The sequence below is a fragment of the Centruroides vittatus genome, unplaced genomic scaffold, assembly GCF_030686945.1.
Source record: "Centruroides vittatus isolate TY-2023 unplaced genomic scaffold, ASM3068694v2 contig_2273, whole genome shotgun sequence".
Classification (NCBI taxonomy): domain Eukaryota; kingdom Metazoa; phylum Arthropoda; class Arachnida; order Scorpiones; family Buthidae; genus Centruroides; species Centruroides vittatus.
The window spans coordinates 246,697-264,853 of record NW_027121419.1 but is presented as its reverse complement, the minus strand read 5'-3'; the positions used below and the strand labels follow the sequence as shown (position 1 = coordinate 264,853).

The 18,157-nt window shown below is 30.0% G+C and overlaps 1 long non-coding RNA gene across 1 annotated transcript; it reads left to right on the top strand.

Annotated features, from left to right (window-relative positions):
- Nucleotides 1-119: 119 nt before the first annotated feature.
- Nucleotides 120-15,081, top strand: LOC136971030 (uncharacterized). Its single transcript, XR_010880088.1, has 3 exons — nt 120-338; nt 9,300-9,404; nt 14,914-15,081. It is a non-coding gene; the product is annotated as an uncharacterized lncRNA (long non-coding RNA).
- Nucleotides 15,082-18,157: the final 3,076 nt, after the last annotated feature.

Genomic DNA, 18,157 nt, shown 5'->3' with positions numbered 1-18,157 from the left:
GTAAGGATAAATAACGTTAATATAAACAATAGTAATTTTAAAATATTTCAAATTTTAATAACTGACACGCGCCTAAAACATACTAAATACTGGCTTATTCTGTATTATACATAGTTATACTTCATATATTAAGAATAAATAATTAATTTTTAAATTTATTTTTAATTTAAATCTACTTTTTGTGCATATACTAGGCGAGGAATTGGAGAAACAGGTGACGAGATAGAAGAGTCACTGTCGAGCGAAGAACCGGTTTAAACGCTGACGTAACCGATATTGACCCCTTTACTGTGAATTAAAAACATTGTGGACCGCTCCGAACAATCAATTTACTTCAGGTTAGAACAACAATAAACAATTCTTGTCAGTTGTTATACATATAAACATACGTCATTTATTAAAATATATATATATATAATTAACAACCTAAAAACCACATTATTATAATTATTTTTAAGTTAAATATATTGTTAATATTTTAAACTCTTATTTTTTTTATAAGAGAGAGCTTTAAAATAAACCCCACGTAGGCGTGGTTAATACTATTTCCAAGTTAAATAGGTTTATATAAGGGTGGGAGAAGTGCTCCTGTTAATGTAAATTGGTTAATTCGCTTGACATTCCGAAAGAGCCGGAATCGTTTCCCATCTGGTTCCTTTATTCATAGTTTAGAAACACTAAAATACATTAAAAATACCGTATATACGTGTATAATTGTATAATTTTCGAGAGTTCATTTGATACAGTAAAATAATATACGGTAACACAGTTAATAATGCAGTAAAATGTATAAAATATACAATGATAAATTGTATAAACGATATATTATTCACGTAAAATGTGAAAATATAGTGTCAGGTGAATATTTAAAGCGGTTTCGTGACAATATATGTATATAAATTATACACAATATACACGTAAGCTTACGTACTGTACATAAATTATGTTTATGAATATTGTATGCATGTACAAACAGTCATTTTTGAAGATTATATATATATATATATATATATATATGGTATGTAGGCGTATATACTGTACATAACATTTATATACAGGTCCTATATATGCATATTTATACATGTACCAGATCGTATATTCTCTGAAATCCTGCATTTATTTTAAATCTGTTCTTTTGATTATTATTTAGTTCGCCTAGTAAAATTTATCCACGAAAAATTGCGATTTATAAAAACTCCTACAAGTATTTTAATAAATACTTTTGGAATTTTTTAATTATTATTAATTTAAATTTAATTTTCTTTGCATTTCTCATCTCTATATAATCAAATATGTACACAGCAGAGAAAAATAAACATAAAAAATTTATAGAAAAGTAAATACGGAAGAGATTAAATATAGGAAACAGTGATTAAAATGATTCGAAACGTAATAAAACCGCTAAATATTTAAATATTGAATTCGATTTCACTTATTAAAGTTCGAAATTCCAACTCATTCTACAATATTACAATTCAATTAATCCAAAATTTATTTAAATTTTATGACGAAAATTATAGAAATTATTGAAAAGTGTAACAATCAAGAAACTTGGATATTACAAATACAAATATCGATGGTAATGATAGTACTTTTTAAATAAAAATCTTTAAAAAATACTACCATTACGGTTGATTTTTTCGGTCCTTATAATGCTAATTAACTTGCTGAATTTATCTGTAGTAAATTTTACCTCTGACAGTGGTTTTTCTATACAAATATTTCATTTAGACCTATGTTATAAATATATTTTTTACACATTAATCTCTGCCTTTTTTCATTAGTTTCAGTTAATTTACGTAGTCTGATTACTGACAGACAGGCTGATTTTTTAAATTAGTTCGAGTAGATAGAAAATTACATTTTTGATAGAGTAGACACTTATTATTATTTTTTTACAATTTTGGATTGACATAATAATTCGGTACAAACTTATCAATATATAACATAAATACAGGAAGATTTATCAGATCCTCCGCATCATCATTACATAAAGATATACTAGATCATCCTCATCCTTGTGAAGATGCGGAGGATCTGAATGTTTTATTTTTAGAATCGTTTATGAGAATAATTTCATCATTTGGCACCACCAAACGATGAAATATTCATTAAGTTTATCTGATAAACCTAGAAACAAGTGTTACTTTTCCATAAATTTAATTAGCGTTAAATTGCAATTAATTTTTAGGACGTTTTAATAGGATAAAATGAAATAAATTCTCAAAATATTCGATGGAATAACGGGTCAGAGAGATTATTAATACGTTAATAAATAGGTTTTGTTCATAAAAATGTTCATTTGATTTAGTTGAAGAGAGTCAATTCGCTTAAATTCTCGTGAGATGATTTAATTGGTTCAGCTTTGTTAGTCGTCATAACCCCGTTTTGCTTTTTTTGACAGAGAGAGCTCTCGAGGTGATCACTTTTCACAAATGGTACCGTTTTGTTTCCTTCCTTTTGTCCCTAACTGAATTCATTTGTCCCCTTTCTAATTAATAATTCTGATCTTTTTAACTCATTAAACTGTACTATTAAATCATTAAAACTGTTCCGAATAAAATGGCCGAGTTAATGCCTTCAAATTTAATTAATTTCTTTGGAAATTTGACGAAATTTCTCCACTTTTCGATACGGAAAGTCGATAGAAAAATTCAGTTTTTCTTTTGATAAAATCAATTATTTTTAAGGATTAAAATTTTGTTTTTTTTAATGATTTTATTCCTTAAAAATTTATTCCTGTGAATTTTTTAAATTTTAGATGTTGAAACTTAACAGTTTTTAATGTATCAAGTTCTGTTTAATGAATTGAATTTTTTTTTTTTAATTAATATTTAGAATTAAAAGTTAGGAAATTTTCGTGAAATTTTAAGAAAATTTCCATTTTCGTTACTGAAAATGTGAGAATTTTGATCCATAGAATAAAACTGAATTTAGGAAATTGAATTTTTCAAGAATTAAACTTCTTTTTTTTTAATTTTTATAAGTTTTCATATAAAAACTTTTTAAAACAGGCAATTTTTAAGGAATCGAACTTCAATTTTTGATCGAAAACATTAGAAAAATTGTTTTTTTTTTCTTTTATCAAGAATCGAGACTTTCGCCAACGGTAGGCTCGGCGTTTAAAGTTAATCATTTGTAAATTTGATTGCCAACCTTTATCATACATATTAAAGTCTTCTTTGATTAACGTAACATCCCGTTTGATATAAAATGTAAGAAGGAATGACAACTGCTGTAAAAATCCTTCCAATTACATCCGAGGGAATTTGCTCGCCTCGAGTGCTATTTACAAGCAAACACTTGTAGCAATGAGACATCAAACCTTGCAGAGAAAAGAAAATCGGCATCGGAAGGGGGGAAGATGTAGCGCTTCTCTAGATAAGAACGATAATAATGCGAATGAAATTCAAGTGAATTTAAAAAAAAGGCGAAAAGTAACGTTTGGAAAAATGCAGATTACACAATTGTGACCAACGTTGTTTTTTTATTTTATATTCTTTCTTTCTCTCTCTCTCTCTCTCTCTTCCCCTTTTAACTACTCTGATGTTACAATTTGACAACAGTCTTGCCATCTGTCAATGCTTGTAATGGGATTAGCCAGTTCTATTGTGTGGTCTGTGTGAGCAGCTGTCAATAATCTTTTTCTCTCATCTACTCTTGTCACATTCTTTCAACAGTAAGGATTCTAAAGTAGACATCATTTATGTAGCCTTTCTCTTTTCTATAGCGTAGCTTTGAACGTTCGAGTGGTTGACAAAACGTTTTTTATTGCCCATCTTTTGTCCAACCAACGTTAACTGTCTTCAAAGAGAAAGATCAAAAAAGAAAATAATAATAATAAAAAAAAAAGAAGTCGTCTCCCGCTGGATGAAGAAGCCAATATTTGGTACGCCCCTCGATTTTCTTTTCTTTTCTGTCTTTTTTTTCTATCCCCCAAAACACGTCGCCATTGTCGATTCTGTCGCGGAAAGATGTACAAGAAGTGAGCTATTGAATTCGAACCAATTCAGGGAATAAAAGCAAACCATTTGAGCAAAGTGAAGTAAAAGAATCAAAAGTTTGTATGCTATTAATTGCGCTTATGTTGGATTTTTCTTAGCATAAACCTTGCATCTTTATGGTTTTTAATGAATTGACTCGGTTAAATGGCTTCATTAAATTTTTGTGTAGGATATAAAGGCCCGTTTATGAATGTCGCAAAAGAAACAAACAACCTCAAAAATACTCACGGTGTAATAAAGAATGTATAACTATCCAGTGTTAATTGCACCCGTATCCAAAGGGAAAATCAAAATCCAGATTTAACACGTGTTTCGATTCGTACTAGGTTCGAACCAACGACTTTTTTTTTAACATAGCGAATGCATATTACTAAAAGACGTGAGTTCGGATTCAAAACGAAACACCCAATTACGTTTTTAAAATTTGGATTTGGTCGTTTACTCTGTATTCATGCGAGTTTGAATCTCAACAGGAGGTCAGAATGGTTTCTCGCACGAATTATGTGCGTAAATAAGGGGTTAAATTACTAATTTCCAAAGGAAAAATACACAAATCAGTAAAAACTCGCAATATGGTATGAAGAAAACGTTCCCAAACATCACAGAAAGGTCACCCTCACGAATAAAGGTGATTCAACTTTACATATATATTAAACACATAATTTGGTATGGCCATTAAAAGATTCATAAAAAAAAAAGAATATTTCCGAACAATATTGTATCAAAGATATTGCTGAGTTGGGTAGCTGATCAAGTGCTTGTGTCGAATGCCATTATGACGGTTGTACAGAAGTCGCTTTGTAGTTGCTATGACAACTTATATGATTCAGAGAGAGAAGTGTTTCTGGTCACCGCAATATTATCAACCAGAGTCGTCCTCATTGAAGATCACATCTCGTTGACATTGGTTTCGTGTAATTGATATAAACTCTATCAAAGGTTTTGGCGCCTCTTTGTTATATTAAATAAAAGGGGGGCATAAAATATAATATATTAATTCAAAATTGCACACGAAACGTGGTTATAATTTAGAATTCTTTTTGACAAATTTCATAAAACTATTTAAACTTTTAAGAATTACGTAAGGTTATTTATTGTAATATATTCCTAACGAGTTCCGTAGTTTCAAAAGAAAGGAACTAATTTATTTTATTGCATCTTTTAATGAAGGTTTATGTAATTATTCGTATAAAAAATACATTAGTTGCCATTGTTAACAAATATTACAATTACTGTTTATTACAAATCGATCAATCGAGTTGTGTAAAATTTATTTAAACTCTCCTGTACTCGCCCTCACGTCAATACTTTTCATTTGGAAACGATAAATTAATTTTTTAAAATTTATAATAAATCAGATTTATTATTAATAACAGTAAACAATATTATAATTATAATACAGGATGATCCAGAAGTTAGTTAAGGAGTTTTGCGTGTTCATAATACACTTACGAATATGGAGCGTAAGTCGAGTTTATCTTTTAATAAATTAGTTCAAATGGTTAATTAACTTTAAGGTTATTTAATAGCTTAGCATCTAGTTCTTTATATCGGAAATTCAGCAAATTTCTTAGCTTCGGTCGATAGGAACCAAGTGATTTTCTGAGTTACTATTTACAGTTACCGACATACAGTACCGACAATGGACATTGCAGATCGTAAACAACTTCTACGATTTGTAGTGATTTTATAACACCGTTACTATTTATTATAGGGCCGTATAAGCAGGTTGTCGAAAATTAAGTGTAGTGAAAGCCGTTTAGTGGAATAAAAACGTTGTGGCCAAGGAAACTATATGTATTTATTTGATTATAAGTCGTAGAAGAGGACCACTGTATCCATTTACATTACCCGGAACGATTTCTTCCACTCGAACGTAAGAATGAAAAGAAAGATTGGAATATCCACAGCAAAAGAGAGACCACTTTAGACCAATGTGTGGAAGAGAAGTGAAGGAAAAAAATAAAATAAAATAAGAAAGAGAGAAGGAGAGAAAAGCAACGAAGACGACACTGCAATCATCTATTATGAAGTCGTCTACAATAGCCAAGCGAAATCCACTTCTATCAAAAGGTGTCTGGTCTTTTTTCTTACGGCAAAACGTAAAACCTCGCAATTCTATTATGCGTATTGCAAAAGGAGATGTTGTGAATGAGTCTGCCAACTTTTGTCCGTCTACCCCCATCCTATTGTTGGACGTTTGGCGCCGACGAGTGGTCCTGGTGACTTACAAATGAAAAATACCACAAAGAAACTACGTCCGAAAGAAGAAACGATGCATACAAGCAAACCTAAAATGCAGATCGTCCAACTTATGTGGTGTGTGCATGATAGAAGACGGTTGCTTCATTTATCTAGGGGTGGACAGAAGTTGCCGGCCATTATCGGCCCCTTCTACTTCTGCAATATATACTGTGTATAGATCAATCTGTCAGGCGCTAACCTCGAATCTCTATTGTGTGACGCTACTAAACTTATTGGTGTTTTTTGCCTTTCTTTTCTCTCCTTCTTATTCTTCTACTCGCCAATTTTAATGCCTTTTTGCATACTCTTAAATTTGCCGACACTTTATCTAAAATGTTTGTCTTACTACTATTGTGACACGTGCCTTTTTTTTACAGTCGATAAAAGGGGGGGGCACGACTTAGCGAATATCAATCGTGAATATTCTATAATGGTTTCTGACCGTTTGGGAATAATAAAGCAAACAAATCTTTTGGCGGATTTCCAGTTTAAATAGAAAAACAAAACACCCGAGAGACGTCACGAGTGAGGTTACCTGGTTGCCATGGTGATTTGTGGCTAGTGTTTTGTCAACAGTTGGCCGATTGACGTCACTCCCGGCTTGTTTGCAATATTTAAAAATGAACAACAACGGTCCGAGTGTCTTTATTTTATTTCATTTCATTTTTCTCCCCTATTTGCAAGCGCTGAATTCGTTTCTGTATTGTTATATTTCCTGAAAACAAATATCGAAAACGACAGGTCTTTACACATTATTTCAGCTGCTGTTATCTTGCCTATACATCACTCTATCACTAGCAACTTATATAAGGAGGGTGTCTAGAGAACAGATTAATATAGGATGACTAATGATAGAATAATGTAAGTTGACTAGATATGTAACTAGTGACAGTGTGATTAAAGTGCCTAGTGATAGTGAGAATGGTATAAGGTGAGCAGTATCACTATCACTAATGATTATTATTAGTGAGAGTTTTTACAGTAGAGTGATTAATATAGGGTGGCTACTGATAAAATAAACTGGCTATCCCGTATTATTCTACTATTAGTACAGTCTATGTGTACATAAGTAGGCTAGTATTTACTGTACCTCTTATCATCCTCTATACACATAATTATAGTCGATCTTGGCTATTCTTTTATTCCCTTACTGGTAAATAAACCACTGATTATCATTATTACGAGGGAGATGATAATTCTTATCATTCATGATGATAAACTTTCTACTTTTATCATGAAAATTAAGCAGAAATTAATGAAACGTTTTGATTTATTGATAAGGGATTTGATAGTTAATATCGAAAATTCTCTTTATTATATAAATAGTAAAATTTATCCCTAATTTATTTATCAAAAATAAAGTAATATAAATATTTTTTCATTCTATTTAAAATATTGTAAAAGACTAGAAATTTTCTTCATGTCAAAATAGATTTTTTTCTGATTAAAATATATATATTTTTAAATGAATATAAGCTAAATATTTGTTATATTCATCAATAGTCCTATGCAAATTATAATAAACCTTTAAAATTTTATTTTTAAGTATGACAATATCCATTTTTTTTCTTATCACTGATGATATGTATATATATATATATATATATATATATATTTATCTCGTATCTTCTGAAATGAAAATTTCACCTCAAAGATTTGCATGTATTCGATTATAATGGGAAGAAATGGCGATAATGCAGTTTAAGTTTTTATAAATTTTTTGTTTGTCCCCTTTAATATGTGACAAATTTAATTCTGGTGTGAAGAGAAGGATGAAATTTATGACTTCCTGCGCGCGGTCTCTACATTTCATTGTGTTTTTTTAAAAGTAATTTTCGTTTAGCAGATTTTTTTTCTAATTTTCGCCCTATTTTTTCTGGTTTTAATCGATTAATTTAAATCTTTTTTATCGTGTATCTTCTATTTTATTTTTTTTACTGAATTTTTCAGTTGTTGATCTTTATTTACCTTATTCTTCCGCTTTCAAATCCTTATTTTTTCTGTAATTATCCTCCATTGTTATTTTAACTAATTTTTTTTTTTGCAAAAAACATAAGTGAAAAGTTAGGAAATAGGGATTTAATAATTACTAGTAATAAATTAATAGAATTAAGAGTAAAATAAACCTACTATTAAATCCCTATTAAAGTAGAGATTTAATAGTATATTTTACTCGAGATTTATATTTTATCTAGTTTTTTCTTATCGTTAATTATTATTCCTTTTAATCGATTTAATTTTTTTAAATCTTGAATTAAATTACATTATAAAATAGATTGTAACAAAAGTTTCTTTAAAAGTACTGTGCATTTACTTCCTATTTTAATTGGTATCCAAAACAAATAAGTGAAAGTTCTACTCTAAATACAATATTTTCCTCAATTTCGTGATTACTTGAGGCATTATGAGGCAAGACAGTACTTTTTCCACACTTGTTTGTTGTCTCAGCATATTTCTTGCTTCATTATTTATTTCTTTTTCCAACCGTAATTTTAACACACAATAAAAAGATTATGAATATCATGTTTAGAAATTATATAAAAGTTTTTAGAAAAAGAATGTTGTTGTACATCTGTGTACAAATTGATTTAAAGCGAGAATACAATTGAAGGACTGATCCATCTCGCGCCTCACGATCCATCACGATCAGGCAAACAGAGGCACAGACAGATACGTTGTAAATCTCGTTTTTTTAAATTTTATTCCAAGACGAGATTGAAGACTTGCATCCTCATCTTTTCCTCAATTTTCTAAATCTTACCTCATCCCAGATTAAGCTTTTCCTCAGTAGTTCAGAACATAACTATTTAAGATAAATAATGTTTGCCTCATTAGTAAATAAGAGTTATTCTTTGCTTTATAATTTTGAATACTGTCACCAAGAATAGGTTACTTTAGTCTTTTACCTCATTATTATGAATAATGAGGTAAAAGACTAATTTCTAACATCATTTCAGAGTTACATACAAATCATTGTAAATTTTAATTAAATAATTAATGTGATAATTTAATAAGAATCTCCTGTAGGAATTTATTTATTTTATTTAATAGGTTTGCCATTCGGTAGTACGAGAAATACGAAGAAAGAATGCAGTAGGAGAGGGGAATGGATAGAGTTAAAAGAGTGGCTATCGCACGTGATCGAACCCCAAACAGGTTTCTTCTCATCTCATTTTACATTTAACTCGCGTGTGTTTGTATATATAAATATTACATACATTTTAAGTATCATTTTCACGTTCGACAATCACGATGGAAATAGAGGGAAGGTCAAAAATTGACATTATTCTCCTTTGCATTCGGCATCCACACCTCTTTATATATTATCTCCTTTGTGAAAAAACAAGAAAAGGAAATCAGTTTTTAAAAAACAAAAGCTAGCCGATGCATTCCCGATTAAGGAGCGATACAGAAGAAGAATGGAGAAAATTAATGCGAACAATTATTACCTGTCTAAAGGCCACCGTGATTAATGTTCGAATCGTCCACCAGGGAGAAAAGAGCGGTGGAAGAGTGACGTCACGAATCGTGCAACGGGCGATACGTTTTAGTTGCATAGATCATATTACCTGGTTGACAACGTCTTCAATAAATTACATTACGGCCTTTTAAAGCCTATGTCATTATTAATTACGATGTTTTTTTTCTCTCTCCCCGATTTGAATCTCCACCCCGTAGTCACGTTTGCTCGCTTATCTCGCGCACATCTGACTTTGCTATGCTTGTCATCGGTGGAACGACCTTTCCAAATTGAGGTCGTGACCTTTTCTTTTACAACCGAACCAAATAGTCCTACCGGGGGCGTCGACTATACTTTTGTTAAGAAGACGACGACGACGTTCGACAATAACTCGACCCCACTTTTGTTAGAGAAAATGCCTCTTCTGTAAATTTACTTCTTTGTAGAATAAACGGTGGAAATGTCTTTTGTAGGATAGTGTGATGTTTAGTGTTTTTTGTAGGACGATGAGTTGTTTATTGTTCTTAGTAGTATGCCGCTTACAATCTTGTATATGATACACAATGCTCTTTACAGGACAGTGTGATTTATAATGTCTTTTGTAGAGTACTGTGAAGCTTAGTGTTCTGTGCTACACAGCTCTCTTTGCAGATAGCGCGATGCTTATTACTGCGTGTTGTTCTTAGTAGTGTGCTGCTTTCAATCCTGTATATGATACACAATGCTCTTTATAGGACAGTGTGATTTATAGTGTCCTTTGTAAAGCACTGTAAAGCTTAGTATTTGTGCTACACAGCTCTTTGCAGATAGTGCAATGCTTAGTGCTCTTTGTAAGTTAGTGTAGTGCAATAGCGCACATTATTCTTAAAACGGTTAAGTAGCTAACCTATAAGTGCGATTTTAAACCAGTTTCAAGTGTTTTGAAGCCAATTTTCACAAAAATGAAGAAATATAGAAGTAGATAAAGGGAATGCCTACATTTTTAATTCGTTTTTCCAAACTTTATTAGTTGGTTACCCCTCGAAAATCGTGACACAACCGAAGAATATGACGAGTGACTCCCAAGAGGGTGCGACCTACCAGTTCGAAAGCATTAAATTTAGGTTTTGGTAAACAAGTTATATAATTTACTTTGTTAAATAAGCTGACTATTCTGTCAGTTTAAGTACAGTACTTTATATACTATAAGTATGATCTTATACTGTAGTATGCATGTACTTCAAGTAAGTATCTATATACTATACTTTATAAACACTTCCTATCCTAGACCCTTATTTTCTGTTTACATCACATATTTTTCTTATTTCTTAAAAATTAATAAATAATAGACATTTTCAACTTAAATTCGAACGATTTTAATTCTTCCAAATTAATTTTTACACTCAATAAAGAGTTCATATTCATTTATTTCTAATTATCTTATTTCATATCATAAAATTCTCCATACAAAACAAGAAAATTCTTATAACTTTGTACCAATTTCCAAATGATTCATTGACCATTTATCACAGGATGGCCTCTGGACCGCGCTTCGAATACTTTCGTGGCTCTTTTCGTACGCGCTTCGACGTCACACTCGATTGACGAGCGGTCGAATCGTCAAGATGGAGTCAGAGGTGAAGTATTCAACCAATGACGCTTCCTCTTGTTTCTCCACTGACTCGTTCATTGGCTTGAAACATTGTAGGCGACATCCAAAGAGTCAACAAGTCTTATTCTCCCTTTGTAACAGTCGATGGGACCTTTACCTTATCGATTTAAAATTTTAAACTGTTTAACATTACATCGGACATTACAACCAAAAACACGAGGAAACTGTTAAACATTTACACTAATTTACATATTATTAGTCATAATCTTTAATTATTTTAAGCTTAAAACGTTCCTAAGAGGCTTAAAAACAAATCATATTTGATTAAAATAAGTTTTATAAAATTTAATTATGACAAATTACATTAAAATAATTAATTTGAAATTATTTTAACACATTTTTAATTATATACACGCGCTTAAATCTTAAATAATTATCTTTATTGCCGCATTAATCGAATAAAGTACATTTAAAATTTTAATGTTAATTAATTATAAATATTTTTTTACTGTTTTATACTATCAGAAACTTAATATTTACATAATTTAAGCGCTGTAAAATAGCAAAAAAGGGGTGTATTATAAAATTCTATTTTACTAAACAATAAATTAAAATTTAGTTTAAAAAGGAAGAAAAATAGAATTAAATTCGAGTCTAAGAATAAAAATAAATAAAAAGTTATTCAAGTGTTAGGCGAATTTTTTTAGAATAGGGAAGGAATAAATAATATAAAAAGAAAAAAGAGTTATTGTTAGACCAACAAAAAATATAATTTTCGGTAACGGAATTTAAAATTTTCTAAACATTGGATAAGGCTCCAAGTTTTGTTGTTCCGCAAAAAAATAGAATCATCTTCTTTACAGGTTTTTGCGGTTTCAAATACAACATAATAAAGGAAGACGTTTTCCATTTTTCCCCAAGACGTCTCATTCACTTTTCCAAATGGAATCGGCATTCTACAATAGAAGACCATGCAAAGTCGAATAATTGGTTCGCCATCTTCATCCTTTGCCAACATCCCTTCCCCACAAACACACGCACTTCCTTCATACTAATTCCTTCTTTGACTTTATAACCTTTTCTCTACATTATTATAACTGTTCTGGTAATTAGTTAAATGTCTGCATGCCCTAATTTACTAATTTGCTTTTGTTTACAGACACGTTTCTAGAATGTAAACACACACGTCACGTTTTTTTAGTCACGTGTTCTGTTCAAGAAACTACAGCTTCACCCTAAGCTATACTTCCACACATTAGAAATCGTACTGTACTGTACTGTACATTCAAAGGAAGTTTTTAAACGTAGCAAAATTGGTTTGCTATTCCCCACTTGCACCCCTTTTCTTCATACTAATAACCTTGCCTATACTCTGTTTTCTGTGATTAGCTGTCTGTGCTCTAATTCAACTTGTAAAGATTAATTTACATGAATAAGGCGGCACTTTAATGTTTACAACGGTTTGGTCTACAGGTGATTTAATCAATTGTAAATTTATTATTTATGATTTACTTTTTTTTTTTTTTAGAATTTATTTCCAAACAATCTACTATTTTCGACGTTATCAGGAAGAAACGTCTTATTTTAGAAGTCTTTTGTTGCGTTTTTGTTCTTTGTATAAACAATTTTAGAGAAAGTTTATCTTAAATTCTGATCTTAAAAAATTTTTAGAGCATTTAAAATACGTTAATTTATTCAAAAGACTCAAAAAGCGCATTATATGCGATTAATTTACTCTGTAGTAAGGAAGCGTAAAGGGTTGTTTTAATGTCTTTCTATTGACTTTAATTAAACTTTAAACATTTTTATAATTAATTAATTTTTTAATTTATTGATTCCAGATAAGAAATTATTTAAATTTCTTCGAGGAATCGTGCAGAGATCGTAATTAACCGTAAGTTTTGTAATATTTTCGTAAGTTGTAGCGAGCCGTAATCTCTAGTAGTAAGCAAGCATTGCTGCACGATTCATTGTCGAAAAGAGCGTAAAGCGACAACAACAACAACGACAACAACTTCAAGGATTGTAAAATCGAAAGGATTTGGTGCCCTTTTCAATGCAAAAAGTCGCCAAACAATTAGTTTAACAATAGAAACGGTTCGATTGTGTGGCCAATCCCTATGTGACCAAACACAAACGTTCTTACATTTCAACAAACTCTTTTCTGTGGCCACATCGCTCTACACATTATTGACAAACCTTTCACTGAAGGCAATTTACTACGAGATAACACAACGCTCGAACTTTCTATACAAACCCGCTATCTTCTCCTTAACAATGTATCATGTTCTTACACAACAAATGGTACCCCCCGTCTACACCAGACATAAAGTACCTTCCTATATAATAACAGAACATCCAAGCGAGTAAGGGACAGTTACTAAGCCATTTCTACAATCGTCAGTAACAAAATTTTTCACTATCACACAAGGAACCATCGGGAATTTTTGCCTCCCTTTTTTTTGTTATTTTATTTTTATTTTATTTTTTTATTTCCTACCTCCCTACTCTGCCACTTTTATTGCATTTCGTGTTTATCACCATCTTTAGTAAAGATTCTAACACGTATTGTGCTGACACATGAGTTGTTGTGCACAACCTATAGAATACATCAAGACTATTAAGGCTTGAAAAATGTTTTTATATTTCCCGTTCCCTTTCAACCTGTGGAGAGGTAGATCTCGTAGTCCTTCTGTCCCCGGGCTACCCCATACAAAACTGACCACAAACTGCACGAAGGGGGAAAAACCTAGATATCTTCTTTAATTTATATTTCTACGTCATGTGGCAAAGACTGTCGCGCTTCCAACCCTAGTAGATGGCTCTTTCTACAACACCACCGCTCTCCATCCCCCTTTCAACTTGCTACAAGGATCAATGCGTGTAAACTTGCATGATGTATGGCCCGTATCAATACTTAATATATCGTTTTTAGGATCTTTATGTAAAGTGGGATCTGTAAATTATTTATTTTTATTTGTCGTATTGTTTCCTTTTTTTTTTTTTTTTTATAAAATAAAATATTTTCTTAGCTCTCTCTCTCTCTCTCTCTCTCTCTCTCTCTCTCTCTTTCCTCAGATATATCGACGGGTGTGAAGAGTATTTCACGTTAAAAATGAGTTTCTACAATTCGAATTTTAAATTATAAACTGTTCAATATGCTTAAAATCTTGTGTTTTATTGTTTATAAAGGAGATTTTAAACTGTCGAATTGTAAATTTAAATTCCAAAAGCCTTTAAAATCTTTGTTTTTTTTTTTTAAATTTATATACCTCCAACACGCTTACAAAATACAATAATTTACTGTAATTTGTATTATTGTAACGTGTATTGTTATGTATTTTAATTAATTATAATATATTAATTTTATTTTTTTAGTTTAAATTAATTAAACGTGTACAAATGCTAAAAAATAATTTTAAAAAATTACATAAAATCAACATTTTAACACTTAAAAATGCACGTTTATAGAATAAATTGCATATTTTTACATTCTGATCTTAAAATATAACTGCTTAAACTCTATAAATTTTAAAGAAAGAGTTTAAGCAGTCATATTGGAATTTTTCTACTTATTAATTAATTTTTCCCCCTTTTTTTGACGATTTTTTTAGATGAAAGACGAGCAGATTCGCACTTATAAATTTACTTTCAATATCGAAATCTGTAACTGTAGTCCCTCAGACAGTTGATAGATGGAATAATCGGAATTTTTTAGATGTCGGTGCGTGTTTTCTTGGATTGACAACAATTAATAAGCTGTTAATGCGGTGTTAGACGTGTTAAATTAAGCGGTGAGTAAATGAAAACTCTTAATTCATTCGTAGTTATATCGCTCGATTTTAGAATTAATTTCTATCGAACGTATTTAAAAATTGGACAAAAATACAATTTAAAAAATGTTAGAATTTTATTATATTTGTATATATATATTTTTTTTTAATCTAAAAATGACTTTTTATGAAACATTTTAGCAAGTTTGAAAAGCAATGCGCTGTAAATTAATGCTAGTATTTTTAGAATGGCTTTATAATTACAAGTGTACAGTTGTATTATATATTAGAAGTAATTAAGACAAGTTTTATTTGTGTACATTTTACTTGAGAAAAATTAGGTTTTTCTGTATTTAGGCTATAGGGAAAAAATCAGTCTTTTAAATAGGAAAAAAATTAAGCTTTTATGTAAGAAAAGTTGAGCGTATGGAAGAGAAAGTTTGTCTTTTATGTAGGAAAATATAGAAAGCTTTTGTACACGCCGAAAACCTGATGAGATCGGAACCCACGCTTTACGATAAACGTTTCCAGAATAGGTTAAGAGGATTAGAAGACAAGATAAATGTGTTTCTTCAGGTTAGAGCTTTCGATACATCACTTAAGGGCATGGGTTCAGACCTCAATCGAATACAAAACATATTACTTTTATCTTTCGTTAGATAAAGACACTGTTAATGTTTGTATTAATAATAAAAATTAAGATATATTTTAAAGGAAAATCGTTTTTCTCAGGAACTTTTACATAAAATAATGTAATTACATTTTAATTTGCATCCTCAAAAACACAATTTTAGTGGTTTGAGTCTGATCAGAACAAATGTTTTATCAAAAATATAAACTATAACTGACTTATAAAAGAATATTTTCTTAATTTAAGGGAATAATTTATTTATTATTTGTAAATATTCTCGATAATTGTCTAGGATAATCTTGTGTAAGCTCTACGATAGGAGTAATCTTACTTGAATAGATCGTCGTAGGATTATAGGATAGCTCTTGTATAAGCTCTAGAATTGATTTTCAGTCTTATCCTAGAGCCTATACAAATATAAAAGTCGCAGGAATGCTATCTCCTTTCATGTTAGTGCCTTTAGTAAGATACTCATTCATTGAATTACATTTATATCAACATTATAAATCTTCCAATTAGTTTAATTATCCAATTATTCAAATTATAGAACGGTTTCCTTATTAAATAATTAAATATTCCCGCAGTAAGAATATTTAATTATTTAAAATTATTGATACTGAACGACAGAAAGAACAATGAATAAATTATAATAATTATTAACTGATTTAAATAATGGAGAGAGAATATGATCTAAATCTTCTCTAGAATGGTAGTATAGCTCTATAATATAGCTAGATAATTTCAAAATGTTTAAAATATTATCGCAGGGAGCTACAGTAATGAAAAAAATCTATGCGTAATCGTCTACGTTTATTTATTTTAAACAAATAAAAATTCGTTATTATATAAACACGATGTAGGATACGACTGCACTCGTGTAAGCTGTAGGATTGATTCAGTCCCATCCTAGAGCTTACACAAATAACAAAGGAAGTCTACAATACCTCTTACAGGCTTCCTTTTATGTTAGAGCCTTAGGAAAAGATTTATTTACTGAATTCCGTTTGTTTATACAGTCAGAGAATCTACAGTTACGTTATTATTGATAATCAGATTAGTTGAAAATCATTTAGTTTATTCATATTTCAAAATTTCTAAATAATGTAAGATAAGAGCTATGGGTTAATACACTTCAAACAGCTAACTATACTGTTTTGTTTGTGTTATATTCTGCACATAAATTATGTATGCGAAATCTTTAACTGCCCTATTGGACCTCTGTATATGTAATGTTAATATATTTTTAATTTCTTACATTTTTAAGCTTTATTTTTCAATTAAATTATTAATAAAATATTAACATAGGTTATCAAAGTTTCAAAAGCGATAAAAATTACTAGTAACTTGATATAAAAACGTTAATAATTTTATGATTTTTATCTGCAGTTGCATCTCCCACATCTCTGAAGAGCATAGGAGTAGAAAATAAGTTTAAATTTTACATATTTTTAATTAAAAAAAGATAAAAATGTATAAGAGAAATATATTTGCTTCATTCGGATGTAATAAAATCACAAAATTAAGAAAACGATAAGTAAAATTGTCGAAACTGCACGTTTCCACTTTCATATATTTTTAATACCTTTTAATATAAGAAAAATAAATATTATAAGACGATATCAGATAGTTTTAATTATTATATCGGGTGTATAGATGTATATAAAACTGATATTAGTAATATATTGGCAAAAGTTTGTGTAGCGACTAACAATAGGATTGAAAATAATTTTCTTAACAATAATACAGTTTACAGGAATATTCAATAGAAAGGTTTAAAGTATTGCTAAACAATCAGATGCAGCAATTAATTGTTAATTCTTATCCCATTTCTATTCATTTACCTTCTCGACGTTAATCCCGTTCAGTCTTTCATTAAATTTGTTTAAGAATTTTGAAAATCGTGTTTTGTGATCTATAAGACTTCTTTGTTGGAACTTACAAAACTTTTGTAATAAATTCATTCTCTGCTTTTAGTTTCCAAGAAATCTTTTCTAACGTTGGATTAGCATTCGAATTCGATATTCAAGTAACTGACTTGTCTTACATTTATTTAAAAAAAATGAAAAGAAAGAAAACAAAAATTAAAAGGATATGTAATATAACGTATTTAAAATTAAATTAAATTTCAGTTAATTGAATTACAGGAAATCAACTTTTCTCCCGTGGAATTTAAAGATTACAATATCCTTGTTTTGAATAATTAATAATAGTTTGCTTGGTTGAAGGACTAATTATAATTTAACACTCTAACTTTACAATATTGGCTTCCCTGTAGTGTTGAACTACCTTATGTTTTAAGGTTATGTGTAATTGCATTCACTATAGAACTGTCGAGAACTTATATCGAGCCCGGGTAGAGAGAGCCCCTTTTGCCTTTTTTTTTTTAACAAATGAGATACGTAAAACGTTTATAAAAAGCAGTTTTGTTAGTAAAATTAGCATTAATTTATATGG